Source organism: Anser brachyrhynchus (genome assembly GCF_964034855.1).
Source record: "Anser brachyrhynchus genome assembly, chromosome: 2".
Lineage (NCBI taxonomy): Eukaryota > Metazoa > Chordata > Aves > Anseriformes > Anatidae > Anser > Anser brachyrhynchus.
In genome coordinates, this window is record NC_137695.1 from 104689655 (window position 1) to 104705777 (window position 16123).

Consider the following 16123-nt stretch of genomic DNA (forward strand, 5'->3'; position numbering starts at 1 on the left):
GCTCATGGTGCTTCAAGAAATTCAACAAAGTCAAACTAAAATGCAAGAAACTTCAATTATTCATAAAAGAGAAAACTGTTTAGTGAAGGCTCCAAAAAGGCAAATGAATAGCCGCAGGATTCCCTTGGGTGTAGATTTTCAGGCAAAGGTCATAAATATTTTTATCTGCAGAAATGTTGTTCATCAAATCTTATTGAGGACAACGGGAACTGCAAGTGTTCAGAACAGTACAAAACAAGATCATATATGCCAATAGTCAGATATTAGAGGAGGAGAAAAACTATAGTCTCTCCGTGTAATTATGGAAGAAAAAACAACAGTGGAGAATATACACAACCAATGTCCTGAAAATCAAAGATACTGAGATCTGAAGGGTGAATGCATTGCTTTGAATGTAAATTTCAGTCTTGCTTTCAAGAGTAGCATCTGGGATGTAACAAAAAAAAAAATCTAGATATTGCCTAGTCCCATTTCCCACAGAAATATCTCCCTCTTCCCTCAGTTTTGTATAATGATTTCCAACATAAAATGAATCATTCCAATTTCCAAATGAAATGTTTTGAAATGAAAAAGAACTCTTTAGACTTCTTAATTAAGAAAGGATGAGACTGTTGTAAATAGAGTACTACTTTGTCAATATGTTCTTAAAATAAAAACTTTAAATAAATTTTCCAAAAAATTCATTCTGAGATCTTCATCTCAGAAGTAATCTATAATTAACTATCACTCCTGAAAGCATGAATTTCAAGCAGACCATAGATTATTTTTGCCATGATACATAAAAGCCATATTATCTGGCCTGATAAACAACATCTGCATCACTTTTGGAAAAGCATCAGTTTTATAACCATTTTACACATTTGTTTTATGTGAAATTCAACCTGTCTTTTTGCCTTATACCTGCCTTTACCATATGTTTAGCTGTCCCATTCCGCTTTAATCTTAAATTGTAAATGTTTTCTATTTGCAAATGTTGGTTATAGTGGGATCTGGGTCAGATGTTGTAGCTTTAATGCCACCAATATAAAGATAAGAATAATCATTAATTATAGTTTTAATGAAGATATTTGCTTGGTAAAATAGTGTACTTTTAATTATTTTTAATTTACTGTTATCTACTTTAATCTCTACTAAGCCTATATCCTCTAAGAGGTACTCCTGGAGCAGCATTTTAAATGCCTTGTTTTCTAAAACAAAGATAAAAAATGTTATATTCCTATAATGTATGCTCCTCTTTCCTTTCTTGTTTTAAAAAGAGCTGAACCAGAAACCCTGACTGTGATAAATGTTCCGTGCTAATCAACACAACAAAACAAAACAAAAGTCTTTGTAAAAGCGATATGGAGACAAATAGAAAGTAATGACCATTTGTCTTGACAGCAGGATAACACAGCACAGAACACATATTTGATATGTAAAACAGGATGTCTTAAAGATGTGTTTTTGCATGGCCTGAAGCATTCTGTCATTTTATCAAAATATTTTAAATATACATGAAATCCTAACTTCAGGTGTTTTTTATTCACTTGGAATTTCCTGATACAAATTTTGTATTTCAGCTAGGGTTCTGATGAAACCAACATTTTCATTAAAATATAACTTATATATAAGTAACTTACATATAGTATACACTGAATATTAATATGTTATGAATATGTCTGACCAACTTCTCAGAACAATACAGTGCTTTGATAATTTTTAGGAGTGTTTCTTGGAAATAATAATTTTCTTGATTGTCTGAATTTTTAAGGTTGTCCTTTTTTATTTGTCAGGGAGGGAAGGTGAGGTTTCTCATTCTGTAATTTCAAAATAGTCAGTATGTTAATTTTAAATAAAAAATATCCTTGTTAGGTAAGTAGTGGGAGCAGACAGCAGAGCTGGCATATCACAAAGAAATGTTCCCTCTACCTATTTGTCTTAGTTTCGTTACGGTGTTGAAGAAGCAGGCAGACTGTTTGCTGTTTTGAAATTTTCTGGCTCACATCAATTTCTCTCTGCATGCTTGGACTGCACATAGATTTAGGAAGCTTTATTGTAAGTGGCTATCTATTTTAAATACTTTGGGAATTAGATTATTGGCTGGATTTGAAGGTGGCTGTAATTTACATTGTCAACAACTACATTCCTATAATGGGACAAATGATGAACATAGACTATTTTCTATTAAAGCCTACTTAAGGCTTTAAAACAAGTGGTACAGAGCTGAATTGCTCCAAAATACTTCCACTGATGCATATATTCAGAGTGTAGTAAATTCCTAGACTGCAATCTAATCAACTCTAGCTGTCTGGACTGATACCATTCCTTACCATATCCCTTTTGCACACAGCTGTTGTATTCAGCCATTCCCCAGCTGTGGTAGGCATTCAGAGGGGAGCATGTTAAAAGGTCCTCTTCGTGAATACCAGTCATGGTCAATCTAGCCAATAACAGTGAACAAAACATTTTTGAAAAAAGCATGACTATAAAACAATTTATAGCCTTCATTGATTGAAAATAAGTATGTTGGAAAACTATTTGAGGTTAAAAGAGCAAGATTTCAGTAACACTGTAAAACTGGAGCCATGGATAAAATGCTATCAGAGGAGAGGCCTAGATTTTCCCTTTTGTATGAAAATTTGTACAAGCTTATGAAAAACATCCTTATCATCAAGATTCAGCTATCCTGGGAGGGAAGAGGAATGGTGAGCAGAGAGCCATTGGCAGAGCTAGGTCACCCCAGGGAAAGGTCTGGAAAGAGAAAAGCCCTTACTGAGTGGGAAGAAAAGCAAAACATATCAGGAGGAATAAAGTTTTCTTTTATTTTTAGTATAACTTTGTGACCCAAAGACTTTCTTGGGGTTATTGGGACTTTTCCAGCCTGCCTAAAATATCCAGAAAGTTTGAGTTAGGTGGTAGTTACTTGTCCATATGGGGCTCAGCTCAGCAAGTATCTAATTCTCTTTAATTGCTAATTTATCTGTAATTTTCACAAGCCTCACTTTCATTCCCTTTAGATACAAGCCTCACAGAGAAACATTATATTACAATCACCCTGCTTTTTTAACAGTTTGAAAATCTTTCAGTAATAACCAAATTATCCTAACATATTTCCCCTAAATTATATTCTTCTATAAGTGAAGTTATCAATAGTTTCTGCTGCTACACACAAAATAAAGCAAGGCTTTATTTTAATAAAGCAAGGCAAATAAAGCTACACACAAAATAAAGCAAGATATGAAAAAAAAAAAAAAAAAAGACCTCTCCGTTGGATGTAAAACTGCACTGACAATCAGCTGTGTCTAGTTGTATTGAGTATGAGAAGCTAAAAAATGCCTGTTGCTAACAGCAGCCGAGTTTGAGATTTCCCCCCTCCTAACCCCACCCCCCACTTTTCAATCACATCTAATAGCATATTTTTTGACCATAACTATTCCCGCTGCAGGTAAATCACTTTATCCAATGCAATATAATTATCACTGGAGGAAATGGGAGGGGAAAGGTACTCTTCCAGCTATTTTTCTATGACTTCCTTATCCAGAATGTATACCTTCCTTCCCATTCCCTAAGCGCAATGGTGCACATTTTATTTTATGCCACTTCACTGGTCATAGGACACAATAAGGCTCAGTCTTTCATACATCTCTTTTCTGTAAGCATGGTATATAAATCACTGCAGAGTTGCTAACAGCATGTGACTGACAACCTCGCTTGATAAAAAATCTGAGATCCTTTCAGCCTTTTACTAATAAGCTCATTAGGATAGAAGGGCTGAAAATACTTTCTGGGATATAGCAATGAACCTCAGTAAATTCAGTGCATGTCTGGCCACTCAAACTTTAGAGAATCAATCTCTCTTCAGTCAAAACTTTGTCTGGTTCTGCTGAATGTCTTCTGAAGGTTACTGTGTTTTTCTTTTGCTTTTCTTTATCTTTCTTTTTTTTTCTTTTCATAAAGGTTTCTTAGCAAACCCAACAAGTTTTCTAAAGTAATGTAGGTCAACATGTAACAGTGCTGGGTTTTTTTGGTTTTTTTTTCCCTTTTACAAGTTCAGCTTTGGAAAACCTTTTTAAAAATTTGCTGTTTTTTAATGGATGACCTTTTCAATAAGCCTTACTATTAAGATATCTACAGCCAGTTGGCATTGGCATTTAGAGTGAGGTTTTCAAAATGCAAATGCAAAACTGCTTGCACAGTGACTAAATAAGCTACTTCATAATTCCTCTTCATATTCTGATCCTGGTCAGACAATTATAAAAATCCCATCCCGTTTAGCACATCTTCAGGCCATAAATTCAAATTCATTTGGGGGAAATATATAAGATAATAACAGCTTCTGAAGAGCTCTGTCTGTCATAATAATAAAAACATCACATTAGTTCTACGGTAAACATCTTAAGAGTTGATCTCTTTCTGGGTCAATGAATATCTCCAAATGAATAATATGATTAAAAACATACTGACTGCAATACTTATATGACAGAAACTGATAAAGTGTTCCATGGAATGGGGCAGGTTAACTTTGGGGAGGTTTATTGCTATACCATAGGGATCTATATCACTGAGCTGTACTGGGGAACTGCAACATATGGGAGTATATTCTTTATTTATTATAATATCTGTGTAATGCTTCTTCATGTGACTCAAAATTGACTCTCTTTCCTCCTCATAAGCTACTATTTTCATATCTTGTCCTTCGGTATTTTATTTGGTCTGTTCCATGCTTCCATCTTTTAATTCCTTTTTTTCTTTATTCTTTCCCACTGTTTCTATTTGTTTTGCCAATCTTTTTTTCTGTAAATGATTATGCTCTTCTTCACTTTATATCTTTTTTTTTTCTTTAATTCACGTCCTCCTGATTCTCCTGGTTCACTCTTTTTTTTTTTTCCTATCTTTGATATCTTCCATTTTTCCACATTTTCCATTTTATTTTTTTTCTTTCTTTGAATTTCCACAAAAGTAAAATTTTGTCTCTTCTCCTGGATTTTCTTTTATATTCTATTTCTGATTTACTGCATCCTAAGCCTTCCTGCTCTTTTAGAGCCTTTCACTTGCTCTGACCATTTCAGATTCCCTTTTGCATTAAAGATCTGTCTTCTAAACCTGTTCTACCTTACCTCTGAAGTTTGTCTTCCTTCAGCCACAATGGGAGATGCAGCTGAATAAAGATTATGAGGGGAGAAAGAAAAGCAACAGTTTTTCATAACAAAACTACAAAGTCATAGTGTGTTGATGTAAAGGAATAATATCAAGCAGTCAATAAGTAGCACTAACAATCAATGTAGGTAGTTAAAGCAAAGAATGAGACAGTTGCCTGCCTCAGGCAATACTTACACATGACAGGATTAGTCTGAGACATCTTCACTGATGACTGGGGATAGCAATATCATTTCTTTTTTTTTTTTCTTTTTTTTTTTCCTTTCTAGTTGCTCTAGTTGTTTCTCCAGTTTACCTCACAGTATCGTCACAGGAAGAGTCTGCTAAAAATCAAGTGGCATTAAGTGCTGTTTCTTTAAACTATGTCACCAGAAAGCCATTCACAACATTCCTTCCTACAAAAGACAGATAAAGATAACCAGCTGTGGCACCGAAATCAAGATGGGTAGAGGCTGGGAACAGAAATCATAGTGAACAATGAAGAATAACCTTTGCTTTCAAGGTCAGCTAAACCCTAGCAGCAAAATTCTCGATGCATATCAGCTGAGAGACACCTACATATATTCTGATCTCAGGACCTTCTTTTTTTCTACCGAACACCTTGGCTGTCTGAGATATGGCCTCTGCACCTTCTGAGCTCTGTTTCTGCCTGATGGAAATTCACTTCTGAGTAGCACAATGACCCAGTTTTAGTGTGGTCACACAGATATTCTATAGTCAGGTGGCCAGGGAGCACAAGGGTACATTTAATTGCTCCTAGGACATGGCTACCCTCTACCTGTGCAACCCTTCCCTTCCCCTTCCCTTCCCTTCCCTTCCCTTTCCTTCCCTTCCCTTCCCTTCCCTTCCCTTCCCTTCCCTTCCCTTCCCTTCCCTTCCCTTCCCTTCCCTTCCCTTCCCTCCCTTCCCTTCCCTTCCCTTCCCTTCCCTTCCCTTCCCTTCCCTTCCCTTCCCTTCCCTTCCCTTCCTTCCCTTCCTTCCCTTCCCTTCCCTTCCCTTCCCTTCCCCTTCCCTTCCCTTCCCTTCCCTTCCCTTCCCTTCCCTTCCCTTCCCTTCCCTTCCCTTCCCCTTCCCTCTTCCTTCCTTCCCTTCCCTTCCCTTCCTCTTCTTTTTCTTTTTCTTTCTTTCTTTCTTTCTTTCTTTCTTTCTTTCTTTCTTTTCTTTCTTTTCTTTCTTTCTTTCTTTCTTTCTTCTTCTTTCTTTCTTTCTTTCTTTCTTTCTTTCTTTCTTTCTTTCTTTCTTTCTTTCTTTCTTTTTCTTTCTTTCTTTCTTATCTTTTTCATCTTTCTTTCTTTCTTTCTTTCTTTTTCTTTCTTTCTTTTTCTCTCTCTCTCTTTCTCTCTCTCTCTCTTTCTCTCTCTTTCTCTCTCTCTTCCTTCCTTCCTTCCTTCCTTCCTTTTCTTCCTTTTCCTTGCTTCCTTGCTTCTCAAAGAGAAAGATTCAGAGTATCTACTTTGTTATCTAAAATACAAGAAACAGAGTACAATCTAAGTCTTATAAGAAGTTTGAGCTCTGTGCAGAGAGGGGAACTTACCTTTAGAACAATTCACCAGGGAACCCCTGGAGCTCTGTAGAGCCTGAAGGCAGCTAATAAGTATTACCACTTCCAAAGTTGTTCTTCAGGAAAGAGAAGAATTTGGGCAGAGGTTGGTTCTTGGCATTTGTTTAGAGCTAGCTCTGGCTATCCATTGATGAGATTGTGAGATTTTTCTTATTTCTTTTATTCTTCCAGATCACCAGAACCTTTCCTATCTTCCATTGCACAGGATTACACCTAACACGTCTGAATTGCTGAATTACTGTAGTCTTTATTTTCACACTGTGTGGCAACTAAGTTAGGAGCAGCCTGTTTAAGTTAGTTAGATATTACCTTAAATCATCACTGGATCAGTTTATTTTAGGTTAAGGATAAAAGGATTCTTGTCAATATATGAAGGCAGTAAAAATTTATGGGTTTTGGGAAACCTCTTAAATCATAGAATGGTTTGTGTTGGAAGAGATGTTAAAGGTCACCTCATTCCAACACCCCTGCCATGGGCAGGGACACCTCCCATTAGGCCAGGTTGCTCAAAGCATTTAACATTCCCCATCAGCCCCTCCTTGTGGTGAGAATGAATGCATAGCACCTCTCTTCGTTCACATCCTTTATCACTTGAAAAAGGAAGTTATCATCATTGTGTTCTAGGAACCTCCTGGATTGCCTGATGAAAGATAACCTCTTAAATGAGAGATGCTCTCTCTGGTCATTGCAATGAACATGTAAATTATTTGTTGGAGATATAGAACCTTACCATGTTTTTTAACATATTGTAAAATGGCTCCTGGTAGTTGGATAAGAAGGGCAGCCACTGGAAAAGAGAGGAAATGAATCTATTGCTAGACTTGTTACACACTTACCAATACAAAATATTTGTTCTTGGTAGGTGCATGAAATTGTTTATTACTGTGCCTCATTTTCATTCTTACTTTGAAGCCAGTGAGTGGGACACATTTAATTTCTGTTAATTATTAATAACAAATATTCCCCTTAATATGGAGATATTATTACCTCACGCTATTTTGCCAAAACATAATTTGAATTTGATTTTTAAATCTCTAATTAATCTGGTACTTTTAGATTATCATTATTCATTTCCTTTTAACTTGCAATTTTATCATTGGTATATAGTACTAATTATGCCTTACCAAAAATCTAGTTACTGTAATTGGATGCACAAAGTGCAAATAAGTTACTGATAAAATCTCTTATAGGTCATACAAAACTGATCTTAGGCCAATTAATTAAAGCTTACAAATTACAAGCAGAGGAAATAATTTGTTTTGAGTGATAAAATAGGAGCAAAGACAAGAAACACAAACAAACACAGTCAGCAGGATCTATTACTGAACTGCACCTCATTGAGACACAGTTAAAACAATCAGTTCTTATCCAAATGTTAATCTATATCAAACATAAGATATATACCATTGGAGACAGCAGTTAAGAAACGTCTAATGTGGCTGACGACTTGTGAGCTTCTTTGCAATTTGAATAGTACCATCTTCATTCTGAGTGATGATACAGCAATTAAAGAAGAGATGGTATCCCACACATCCAATTTCACAGCAAGAGTGTTTACAGAGTGTAGAAGTCATGAAGGAAAGCAAGAAGTCATTAAGGAATCCTTCCATCTCTAAATCGCAGCACATGGGAATCTGGGCATAAAATTAAAGGAGCCGTTTGAGAGTTTATGGGTCAAGATTAGCTGGCACAATTACATGGCAATGATGTGATGTGTGTCATCTATAGACTGCCTAATCCAGAAACAGAAGCAGATGAAGCCTTCCTCAAAAAAATGGAGGAAGCCTCCTCACATTCACATACCCCAATCCTCATAGTGGATTTTAGCTATTCCAGCATCTGCTGGAGGGACAGTACCTCAAAGCACAGCCAATCAAGGAGGTTTCTGGAGTGCACTGAGAACAATTCCTGACACAGGTGGTCAAGAAACAAGAAAGAGCAAATAAATGCTCTGCTAAACTTTATTCTCAGAAACAAGGTAGAACTCATCAAGAATGTGACAATCAGAGGCCACCTTGCTGCAATGGCTGTGAGATGGTGGAGTTCAGGATCCTGAGAGGAAGAAGCAAAGTAAAAAACAGGATACAACCCTGGTCTTCAGGAGAGAAGACTCTGTCCTCTTCAGGAATCCACCTGGAAGAATCTCATAGGGTACAGTCCTGGAAAGAAGAGGTGTCTAGGAGACTTGGCTGATTTTCAAGGACCACCTCCTCCAAGTTGACAAATGGTGTATACTAGCAAAGACAAAATCAAGCAAAGGCAGCAGGAAACCTGAAGGCATGGACCAGGAGCTCCTGGATAAAATCAAACATAAAAAGGATGTACAAAGGGTATGGAAGCAAGATAGGTTATCTGGGAGGAATACAGGGATACCAGAGTGCAGGGAAGATGTTAGGAATGCCAGAGCCCATCTGGCATTGAATCTGGCCAGGGACATGAAGGGCAAGAAGAATGGCATCTCTATATTCACCAGCAGCAACCTTAAAAGGGCCCAGAGCTGGCCAGCCGCACCCTGATTCCCGGGAAGGTGATGGAGCAACTAATCCTGGAATCGATTCCTAGAACCAAGAAGACAAGCCATATGAGGAGGCTGAGAAAAACAGGACCATTTTGCCTGGACTTGTATTGGGGTGGGGGGGTGGGGGGGCAGGTCAGGACACATCTATAAATACCTGATAGAATGAAATGAAAAAGGAAAAGCCAGACTCTTCTGAGTGGTCACCACTGAAAAGACAACTGGAAATGGGCACAAATTTAAAAAAAAAAAGAAAAAAAGAAATACTTATAAGAAACATTTTTTTTTTCTTAAATGGCAATGGCAAACACTAGAACAGGTTGCATCAAAAGATTGTGGGTTCTTCATCCATTGAGAAATTCAAAGCTTGACTGAACACAGTCCTGAGCAACTTGCTCTAGTTCACCCTGCTTGAGCAGAAACATTGGACTAAACAGTCTCCACATGTGCCTTTCAGCCTTGTCATTTCTGTGATTCTATGATAAGGACTGAAACAGAAGACCTATCTAGACTGTGACTTAATTTCATACTAAGCATGAAGTATAAGCCAAGAGTGGATATTTGCTTCAGTTTAAAAAGAGAAATTGTACTTTTAAAAGTTTGGAGAAAGGTTTGCCTAATGAAACCAGTTTGTATTCTTACAACGTGGGAATTGATCATGTTAATAATGGTATCAATCCTGAAACTAAAACCATCAGTGCAAGCTAACTACTGAAAAATTAGACAAAAATGGATAACTGCTGCTTGTAGCCCTGTGAACCAGGTTTACATATTCACAACACACAAAGAAATCACACAAGTGCATGCAAACAACACATTCCTAGTTAGGCCATCTGGTCTCTAACTGCTGTATCCCTGTTTGCTGACATGAGGTACAGGCACATTGAAGACTGACTGATATTTATAAAATATTTTTATTAAGTACAATCTTGCTATAATTAGAGTAACGTGTACATAGAGATAAAGCAGAGTCAACTATGTTGCTTCCTAATCATCTCCTAATTACTGGAAAACTAATTGCATTGTTTTGGGATAGATAGGCATGGATATTTTTCACGTGTCACGTAAATTAAATTTATATTATTTTCTTGAGAGTGATATGCATTTGGGCATCTTATTCTTTAAGGACATTAGAACACTGGGTTGCTTCAGAAAAATAATGAAAAAACATGTATCAATAAAATTGGGATAAATTTCTCCGTCTATAAATAGATATTTTCAATAGTCAGATATAATTTCTCAAAAAGCAGTCAGCTATAGAACAGAAACACTTTTGAGGAAAAGAAGTGAAATCCTAGTCATTAATAAGAGCTGCTGACAGTGTAATGGGCACCTCATGGAAATGATAAAGGCATATGGGATTCCATTGCACAAGGAAAAACTCGGGGTTCTCTGCAGCTTGATCAATTCTATTTTCACACCACAGAAACTGATATAAGACTGATGCCACAATGCAGTAATACATATGGATTTGGTCTCAGTTATGGTTTTGTTTGTTTGCTTTTTTGTTTGTTTTAACACAGTAACCACTTGAGTACCTGAGATAAGTATATCTGCTAAGAATTGATTGGTGCAGTAACTCATGGCTTCAAAAGCACATGCATATATAAATATATTTTTAAAATAAAAATAACCTCGGGCACAGGGAAAACATCTATTAAGATATGAAATAGGGAGGTTGATTCTGAATGAAGGAATTCACAGAGAGTAATGTTTCAAAAAAGAAATAGAAACTTAATCACTGACAAATGTAGGCACAAACAATGTGATAAGACCATTATTTTTCACAGGAGGCCAAATACTTTGATCTTACTTTACATCTATCTGTTACACTGTTTTTATTAAAAAAAAATAAAAGGCTGGATGGCCTCAAAAATGTCTGATTTCAAAAGGTGGCAGATTTAGTGACGCACCTGAAAGCGTCAATATTTTTACGACTGTAATTATGATGAGTGGATTAGTGCACCCAATGTGATACAATTCAAGTTAGACCTTATTTGATATAGTGGAATGGCACTCGTCTTCTAATTACTAAAGCACAAAAAATACACATCTAAATACTATCCCAGATATTTAAAACATAATTCAAGGAGCAAATTTAAGGTCTTTTGAGTAGATTTTATCTTTCTTCATTGTTTTATTTGTAAATACTCTCTTTATACAGACAAGAAACGAGAGAAAAGCAAAAAATCAGGGTATGTAACAAAAATACTATGCTAATTTCCTGCTGGTTTAAATCCAATAGGGTCACCTGAAGTATCACATCAGGGAAATAGACTTCTTTGTTTACAATCTCCTATGTACAGCCAGAGGATTTGCATTTCTAAAATATTCCCATTGAAATAAAAGACTGCAAGAAGTGTTTTAGATTAAGCACAAATAAAGGAAATCTAGAGTTAATGCTGAATCACTGATGCTGTTCTTAATGGATTCCCCTGTGCCTAGGTGTTGTTGCAGCCCCAGTAATTCTTGCAGGGTTGCCAGTTTTCTGAGTTCATGTAAAGTGAAAACACAAGGGGATGAGTTAAGAATACAGGGATATCCCTGCTCTGAATTTCTGTGCTTTAGCTGTCTTAAATGACAGCCATAACAATATACAAGCAGTTTAACACTGTCAGTGTGGGATTTGGGCAGCAGGTTTAGTTTACTGTTGACAAATATAGTACTTGAGCCTGAACCATCTATCCTGGGATAGAACATGGCATAAAAGTCTGTTGACTAAAAGCTCTGAATAATTCATTGCTTGTGTTCTCTCTTCTGTAAGCTAGTAAGTCCCATTTTAGATCAAACTTCCCAGTATGGCAGGATGTTGTCATCTAGGATGATTGGAAATATTTGTGCTACTCTTTTAGTTTGAATTGAGCCCTAAAGAGGAGTTCAAAAAGACAGAGCTGACAAGGAGGTTTTTTTATAATATTCCTACCAGTATGAAATTCATGTAGTTGGCCACCAGAGAAAGGAAACAAGCCTTCCTTTATAACAAAGTAAAAAGAATAGAAATGCTTTTTTATTTATTTATTTATTTTTTCATGTGATACTTGTGTTCATCACAAGCATCACAGGGAAGAAATTGTATTGTATGGATGGGACAGAGCTCTGATGCTGTACAAATGTTTGTATCCTGGGGCACTCACACACTCTTAACACACAACTTGTAGGTTTCGGTGTGGGTGCATCACAGCCATAAATTCAAGTATGAGAACCTGGTAATCTCAGAGAAATAAGGGAGTTCTTTTGTACTTCTAATAAGGAGACTAGATATTTGCAACAAGGAAAAAAAAAAAAAAACAAAAAAAAAAAAAAACAAAAAAAAAAGCATGTTTCTCACTAAAATACAATTACAGCTGTATTATGCTTGACCAAAAGGAACTATCAGACTGAAATATCTCTCGAGGGACAATATCTGGCATAAAATATGTTTGCCCAAGGTGCTGCATGATTTATTATATTTATTCAGTAAAATCATACCTCTGTTTAAATAAAACAACTATATGGTAGAATGTTGTCAACTAAAATGATGGGATTTTTTTTTTCTACTTGTTGCAGTCAAAATTACTTTGTGAAGGAAACTCAAAAAGCTGACATTAGTGAGAATACTCTAAAATTGATGCTGCATGTAACTCTTAAAGGATATTTAGAAGGCTAGTCTACTGAAAAGTAGAAAAGCTTTAATTTACTTTCTAAAAATATCGGTAGTTAATTCTTCCTAAGATCCAACCCAACATTTCAATTACTCTAAAAGCTTAAGAACTTTAAACAAGTTCATACCAGTAATTCACAGGCAAAGGAAGAAGTTCATGATTAAATCTCTTCTATAAACCATTTTAAACATGCTAGAGGTAAAACGAGGACTAAAATTATTGAAATTCTAATCCATATGAAAAGTGAACAAATGCTCTTTTTTAGAATAACAAACATAAACAGGACTAATTAACAACTTCTTCTCTAACAACAAAATCACGATAGGTATAAGTTCAAAAATAGCACACATAATTCTACCATTGTTTGAAAGCTGCTTGCTGGTGTTTGGGAGCAAATCCATCTGACCGTGAATGAACTAATTTCAGGCTGTGAAAAAGGAAAAGGTCAGTTACCTTCAAATGCTAAGTCTCCCAACCATTACCATGTGATGTAGAGATGACAAATGTGTGAGATTCCCGTGCGAGTGTTGGGAAGAGTGGAATGCAATTAGCAGATATCCATAAAACACTCCAGGGGAAGAAAAAAAAAATCTGCATTTTTACACCTGTTGGACACTATTACAGTGGAGCTCATCTGCCAACAGAGTGCTGATCAAGTACACAGCAGAGGCTTGGAAAATTTGTTTTAGTTATCTCCAGTTATATCTATATAAGTGGTGAAACCATACAAAGGGGAGGAAGGCATCTGTGAAATATTCAGCATCTGCTGCCTTCCAGAACAACTAGTTGTTTTAAATTTTTGATAGACTAACTTTGTGCCCACATAATGATGTATGAATGATTTACCGTGTATGAAAATATTTACGAGAGCACTGTGAAGCTCTGAAGAAAAAACAGAGCTATTTCTATAAGCCACAGTTTTGCAAGTAAACAAATATGAATGATAACTTTCAAAATTTCTCATGTACTACATCATTCCAGTGTTTTTGTCCTAAAGATATGTGGCCTCTATTCTGCATGTATTTGTATCTATTCACAGAATCCAATAGCAATTGCACAATAATAGAAGTCTACCATGAGCTAGGTCAGAATGAAAAGTGCTTCTGAAAGATTCCTAACTCTTCAGCAGTTCCTGATGGCCAGCATCATGTGCAAAGTGTGAAAAGTCTAAGTCTGTCCCTCCTAAGAAAAATATTTTGTTGAAGATGGGTGACTACAGGGGAAAGAAAATTTGTTCTCATTTATTTTTAAATCACCCTTGTATGCATCTTGACCTCTTATTTTTGACCTTGAATTTTGTACTTATGTGTGCTTTCAATATTCTATTTACTCTTCTCCTGTTCATATGTTTGTATACAGTGTCTTGCAGAAAAAGTATCTTCAGTGAGGCTTTCAAGAAAATAATGAAGCTAAGATCTGTTACATTCTTGTCCCCAAGTTGAAAGACGTATTATTTTAGACCTGTTTATTATTTCACATATGACGTACTTGTGATTTTACAACAAATATCATTTCAACCACAGGAAGGAGAGATCAGATCTTACCTGTTTCAAGCTAGAGAGACAATTCCGACAGGCAGGAGACGCAATGAACTATCTTCTGTGGGTAGGGCTTAGAGAGGTGTGTGTTAAAATTTTAGCCATGAAAGTTAGTCACAGTCAGAATGGAAAGTGGTAACCATGAAGATGATTACTAATGATCAGAATGCAGGTGATGACATTATCCTAGGGAAACTGGGAGAAATCTTGTCTTCATTAGTATTGATGGGAAAACTCCCCTTGGTTGCAATACACTTGGGCTCTCATCCTTTGCATCCTGCCAAAATGAACTCTTTCTGTGTTCTCTAATTGTGCTCTCAGAAGCTGCTAGAGTTATTTGTGTTATTTTTATTCTCAGATACTTGGAGTAAAGCTAATAATGAGCAGAATTTAAAACCTTTTGCCCATCATGTATTTAAAAACTTCACCTGGAGTGAACATCTGGGATTCTTAGCAGAATTGCTTTAAAGATGCAGTAAAATCTTCAAAGCCCAGCATTTCACGCTCCCAGCTTCCCTTCCTCTAACCCCCCAAACCTCACTTGTTTATAACATGGCAATTTTTAAGCTATACTTTTCTACTTTCTCACCCACTATCAAATAAAAAGGCATTGTAAATTTTATTGTAGTGCTCCTAAACCTGACACTGCAATATGTAAGGCACCCTCATAGTTCTCTACTTTATATATTATTTTTATGATGAGAATTAAGGACTTTATGAGGCTGTAATTTCTGACATTACCATCTATTCCTCAGGAACTCAGTGTTATCCATGATAAACTGAGAAGAGAAGCTACAACTTTTCAAGGTCAACAGAATACCTCAAATTAGGAAGGAGATATGTGAAAAAATATCTCCACCCTCTGCCCTAGTTGAAAATATTTTCACCGTAAAGATGACAACCAAATAAAGGTGAAGGTGGCTTGTATTTATGGACACTAATCACAGAAGACCAGGAGTAATGCTATAAGTGTACAGACCTTCTGTGAAGCAATGGGTCACCAAAGTTAATTTACATTGAAAGGGGATGTCAAAGATAGCCTTGTGGGAGAGAAGGTCACCCAAAGCACATGACCCCCAAGTATATGGAGTAGACTGTGTTCAGTAGACCAGAAAACTCCACCCATTCCCCTGGTATTTAGGTTCAGCACTTCAGCTCATACAGTGATCTGCGTCTGAAATGTCTTCACATTTTTCCATAACTTTCCTACATCTTACAGGATCCCCTGTGGGGAAAAAAAAAAAAAAAAAAAAAAAAAAAGTTGTCAATAACATAAATAATAGTAATTTTTCCATAAAAAATCATACTAGAAAGATCTTTATTGTAAGGTAGTCTGACATAATGGCAATAGCTCTACTTGTTCAACTTATTCATCCGTGACCTGGACAATGGAACAGAGCGCACCCTCAGCAAGTTTGCTGGTGACACAAAGCTGGGAGGAGTGGCTGATACCCCAGAGGTCTGTGCTGCCATTCATAGGGACCTCGGCAGGCTGGAGAGATGGGCCGAGAGGAACTTCATGAAGTTCAACAAGGGCAAGTGCAGGGTCCTCACCTTGGAAGGAATAACCCCAAGTATCAGTACAGGCTGGGGGCTGACCTGCTGGAAAGCAGCTTTGCAGAGAGACCTGGGTGTCCTGGTGGACAGCAGGTTAACCATGAGTTAGAAATGTGTCCTTGTGGCCTAGAAGGCCAACAGTATCCTGGGCTGCATTCAGAAGAGTATTGCCAGC